Source organism: Dromiciops gliroides, chromosome 4 (genome assembly GCF_019393635.1).
Source record: "Dromiciops gliroides isolate mDroGli1 chromosome 4, mDroGli1.pri, whole genome shotgun sequence".
NCBI classification, from domain to species: domain Eukaryota; kingdom Metazoa; phylum Chordata; class Mammalia; order Microbiotheria; family Microbiotheriidae; genus Dromiciops; species Dromiciops gliroides.
In genome coordinates this window covers 281,214,908-281,220,907 of record NC_057864.1, presented here as the reverse complement: position 1 = coordinate 281,220,907, position 6,000 = coordinate 281,214,908, and positions in this window count along the sequence as shown.

The window sequence follows — 6,000 nt, the reverse complement described above, 5'->3', positions numbered from 1 at the left end:
GCCTCTCTCTCATAAAATGGCAACCCCCCTCCCACCTCAGAACAAGATGCTAATCAACAATTATACTGTTATGCATCTGCCTAGATGCATAACAATTACATCTGTTATGCCTAGGCCAGATGTCTGAGCTCTCAGAAGCTATTTCCCTGACAAATCAATGCCACCATTCTCTGGGAAGAGAAAGAGTTCTCCTGAGGTTTCTAGGATCCATCTCCAGAAAAATGTATCTGATGAGATCTGCCTGGTTTTGGACATACTTCTACTTTAACTTCTCTGGTCTTTCTTATGCCTTCTTAAGGGCAGAGTTGCCTTGACCTCAGGGTTCTTGCTCTACAGAGGACTCTGTACACTTTGGAGAAGTAGCTCTGTGATGCTTCAGACAACTCCTTCCCAGAAAAGGGCTTGGTTTTGTTGAGAGTAACTTTGTTTTCTCATAGTGTGTGTGTGTGTGTGTGTGTGTGTGTGTGTGTGTGTGCGTGTGTGCATTTACTTGGAAGAAAGGGGTTCCTTTAGGTAACTTGGTGGTGATACTGAGTTTTTGAATGGGGGTGAGTGAGAATACTTATTTAGCCTCTGTGGAAGAATGGGGCAACCAGTGTATAGAAGCCTGTAAGGGGGTGAAGATTTTGTATCATTTTTTCTATTGTGCCTCTGGGAGAGGGGGAGATTATGGCAGGTGGGCCAGGGAATACTGAATGGTTTGTAGTATAAGGAGATATTCAGTATCAACTCAGATCTCAGGACAGGTTGCATATAAAAGGCCTCTGACCTTTTGTTGTTTGTCCTTCTTTCTTGAAGAGGACCATGACATCAGGGTGATGTCATGATTTGCACTGAATTGGATTTAAGTCAGGGAGGGCTGTGCAAGGTTATGAACCTCACTCTCTCCTCCAGAGTCATCTGGGTCCAGTGGCAAGATATATATCAGGAAAACTGGGGATGGCCCGGGATGTTTAAGGTAATTGGGATTAAGTGATTTCCCCATGGTCACACAGCTAGTAAGTGTCTGAATTATTTACTACAGATAACACTGATGAACTCTGGAGAATTATTGACAGTAGCAGTAGTGTCTGCGCTGTGCCCTTAATGTTCCTGGAGCTAGTTCTGCTCATTGTAAGCACTTTACATCAGGAGAAGAAAACTGTGACTTTACTGGAACTTTGATGTTCCTGGTGCTGTCCTGGTTCATTGTCACCACCTTTTATTAGGAGACTCACTATAGATTGTAAAGATTTGGCATCAGCCACTTCATTGATCAGACTGCAAGACTGGAGAATTGATTCTTCTGAAAGGTGAAGAAAAAGCCCAGGCAGGATCTATGACTTTTGCTCTGTTTCACATTTTCTGCCACACCCTCAACCTTGAGTATCTCCTTATGGGGGAGGAGTTATAATTTGTTTAAGTGTTGTATTGTTTTTTCTTCTCTTTTCCCTTTTCCCATTTGCTATTGCTGGATTGTATAGTAAAAGCCCTAAAGGCATTTAAAGGGTGGAAGGTCTTCAAGAAGACCTTGAGGTCCTTGCCACCAAGGGGCAGTTAGTCACAGGACTAATATCTTTCAGCATTTTCCCATAAAATGGGTTGGGTTCACATATCCTCCTTCCTTCCTGCAACAGGGATTAGTTTTACTTTAAAAGGAAACAAAGCATTCTTAGGACCTAATTTGCCCTTGGTTTCTTGACAGCTTCCTGGTCACCAAAGGTGTAAAAGTCCCACCCAAATGCCATCGAAACTCCCTCATTTAGTGTATTTCTAAAGATAATGTGAATCACTATGTCCTTCACCACATCTTGCCTTAATGGCCAGGTGCATTTCCATATGGAAACAAGAAGGGCAGAGTCCAAAGAGGCTAAGTGCCAGTGTATCCTTATTGTATATTCTTGCTGTGTTAGGGCAAAGTAAAATTGCTTTTACTTATATTTTCTTCAATTTTTTTTTCTCGGCAGGCAATGAGAGTTAAGTGACTTGCTCAGAGTCACACAGCTAGTAAGTGTCAAGTGTCTGAGGCCGGATTTGAACTCAGGTCCTCCTGAATCTAGGGCTGGTGCTTTATCTACTGTGCCACCTATCTGCCCCCTACTTTTACTTCCTTTACAACTAGGTGGTAAAGTGGATAGAGAGCCAGGCCTGGAGTCAGTAAGATTCATCTTCCTGAGTTCAAATCTAGCTTTAGACCCTTACTGGTTTTGTGATCCTGGGTAAGTCACTTAACCCTGTTTGTCTCAATTCCTCATCTGTAAAATGAGCTGGAGAAGAAAATGGCAAACCACTCCAGTATCTTTGCCAAGAAAACCCCAGAAGGGGTCATGAAGAGTTGGACACAACTAAAACAAGTGAACAACAACAACCACAACAAAACTCCTTTTGTCAACTTTTCAATGACTTGCGAGTGCCTCATTTTGTACCAATATTAAACTTGCACTGAGAGAGTGCTGGCACTAAAGGTGCCTCCAACAAGATCCAAATGGAAATTCCTTCCTCTAAACTTGCTGTCACTTAGGATTTCCATTTATACTTTTGTATCCCTAGCGCCTTTAATGCCAGCACTCTTTTAGGGCAAGTTTAGTGTTTGCATAACTTTTGTATTTGGGGATGATGGTGATCTTTAGGCCTAATCTATGTGCTAGCCCTGGTTCCTGACTAGAAACAACAATTTTAGGATCATCTAATAACTGTGCTGAATGAAATGTTTGGGACTTCTTTTTGTTTTGTTTTTTTAGTGAGGCAATTGGGGTTAAGTGACTTGCCCAGGGTCACACAGCTAGTAAGTGTTAAGTGTCTGAGGCCGGATTTGAACTCAGGTCCTCCTGACTCCAGGGCCGGTGCTCTATCCACTGCGCCACCTAGCCGCCCCTGTTTGGGACTTTTTTATACATAATTTTGGAGGTCATTGGGAACTAGGACATCTGGACTTTCTTGGGACTTTTTGGTGCAAGGCACTGAGAGAGGAGTTTGAAAAAGAAATGCTTGATCCTACCCAGGAACACAGAGAGTTTTCCAAAACTGGGGATATGTACAAATATGCCAAGTGCATCATAGTTGATTTGTTGGAGGAGTGAAAGAGTCCATCAGCATAGCTTGCACTCTCACTCCTATGAAGCATAATTCTCTTAATATGTCATCTAGTGAGGGGTAGGCAAAGGCTACTTTGTAGGTGGGCCCTAGTGCATGACTTGTTACTCTCAGATCAGCAAGCCCTCTCCAACCCCAACAAAAATGATGAGGGTTTGCACCTCTCATCTAGAAGAAAGCTTCTTAAACTGTGGGTCACAATTCCATATGGGGTTGCAACTTCATATGGGGGTTGCATAACTGAATGTGGGGGTTGTGAGAAATTTGGCAACAGTTTTCTATACATATTTTATATACCAATATGCCTGGAGTTGTGTAAAAATTTCTTAGGTGAAAAAGGGTCATGAGTGGAAAAAGTTTAAGAAGCCCTAACCTAGAGTACTGGTAAAGGCCTATCAAAGTAGTGTCAAACATCTAGCCCTTAACATTAGGAATGCAGAAGGACAAAATCAGATTAAAATGCATTTAACGAATATTTAACAAAATAAAAAAAAATAAAACATAGGTAATGTCAATTTGGGGTTAATATATGAACTTGTTTCTATTCGAGTTTGATACCACTAGTCCAGAGGATTCCCTGGACACCTCTTTTTGCTTTGTGTCTCAACTCAAGGAAAGCTAAGCCACCTGGAGCTGGAAATTCTTGGTCTTGGTGGCACCCTTGTCAATTCAAGAAGTCAGATGCTCCTGTGTCCTTCAGTCAGACATGACTGACAGTGCTCAGGACCCAGCAATTACAGTGCCTCAGGCAACACTAAGAGCCTGGAACCAGAGTCAATGTCAGCACTCACAGACATTTTCTCTCTCACTTAGGGATACCACGAGCCCCCAGTATTGGGAGGCATCAATAGATCCTGGCAAAGAGGTACAGGGTTTAGCCCTAGTATAGTAAGGTAGTGGCAGCACTTGTGGAAATGACCTAGCCTAAGAATGGTGGGCTTTATTTGTACCCTGCATAGTGGGCAGAATTACTCATCTGAATTCAAGTGACATGGGCAATGTTCTGGGCCCAGCAGGTTGGGCTCTTGGGCAACAGCACAAATAGGAACATCATAGTCTTTGCTGTAATCTGGAACATATAATTTTTTTTTCTACATTGGTGTCAGTATAGTATCTAGTATTTGACAGACAACTCCTTCTAAGGGAAAGCTTAGAGCAATAAGGGATGAAGTTTTTGTGAGGTGGCAACAGTAAGCATGTGAGACTACTTATCAAGACCCTATAAAGGAAAGAAAAGTCCTGCAGCAGAGTCCTCTAAAGAGAAAAAGTTTCAGTAATACCTTTCATGGGACTAAAAGAAAGGTCAAGGTCCTAGCTGGTAGGAACAATGAGTGGGTGGTAGTGCAGGACAAATAAATATTGATCCTGGCACTAGGACAGGCTACACTCAAGAGAGTAATGACCTCTTAGCTATCACAGATGACCATGACCTTTGATGAATATCAGTGACTGTGTCAGAAAAGGTATCATAAGCATAGTGGTCTTATTGTTCCTGGCACTGCTCCTGCTCATTGTCACTGCTTTTCATAAGGAGTCCTATTGTAAGCTGCAAAAATTTCCAGTCACCAACCACATGGACCAGATTATTAAGATCTGAGTCTGACTTCTTCAGAAGAGAAGATGTAGAGTTCTTGATTTCTGAAGGTTTTTGTGCTCCATATCCTGTCATTCCTTTAGAGGGCCATTATATTTCTGGATTGCTTGGGTATTTTTTGGTGGTATATTTATGTTTAAAATTTTTCTTCTCTTCCTCTAGCACAACTTTAGCTAGGCTTCTTGAATCACTGAGGTCAGAGTTGTCCAGTAACAGTATAAAACCATTTAAATGGTAGAAGATCCCCTAGAATATAGCTAGGACCTTGCCACCAAGGGGTAAGGTATGGTAGGAGTAATATGTAGAGTCTCTGTCATAGAGATTGGGTAGATTATTTTCTTTAAAAATATTGTTTTCACTGGTCAAGCATTCATTTTATTTCTCCCTCCTCCTTCCTCCACCCACTGAAAAAAATACAAAAAAGAAAATACAGAATCCCTGCATTATATGATCAGAATTCAATAAGCATTTATTAAACATGTACTATATTCTAGTCATGGCATCAAGCTAACATGAGTTGGACAACATTTTTTCTATGACCCTACTTCACACAGACTAGACTAGTTTTTTTTTTCTGTTTATATAAAACATTTAAACTACCCTTAAAATTTAATTGACCCATAGAAGTAATGTTTGAACCATTAGTATGAGGAAGCAGCCATTCCTAAAGATCTAAATTAAAAAAAAAAGCAGCTAGGTGATGCAGTCAATAGAGGGCTAGGCCTGGGCCCAGCCCTGGAGTCAGGAAGACCAGCATTCAAATCCAGTCTTAGACACTAGCTGTGGGACCCTGGGCAAGTTACTTAACCCTGTTTGCCTCAGTTCCTCATCTGTAAAAAAAAAATGAGTTGGGAAAGGAAATAGAAAGTTACTACATTATCTTTGTCAAGAAAATCCAAATGGGGTGATATAGAGTCAGACATGACTGAAAAAATAGCTGAACAACAACAAAAAAATTTAAAAAAGAAACAAAGAATGAGTTTTTCCTTCAAGAAAAACTGGCATGCCAGCAAGGCCAATGAAGAAGCAGGGAAGCTGTGCTCAAGTGAATCAATATTGTATCTTTGCTGGATATCCTTTCTAAGCTATGCGTAAGTAGATTTCCTTTTGTTATGATCTAAATAGTCTATAAGTATCTCATTTTGTTCTAATCCCAGAACTGAAGCATCAGACCTGCCTGAATCAGTTCTGGATTACATCAGAGAGTATTTAAAGAACTGTCTTGACTGTGTCTGGCCAAATCTGTATACTAAATAAGTATTTGTACATGTTGCCCAAGCCCAGAAATCCACTGGTATGGTACTTTTTCCTTGCTAGTAGAGATCAATACCTTG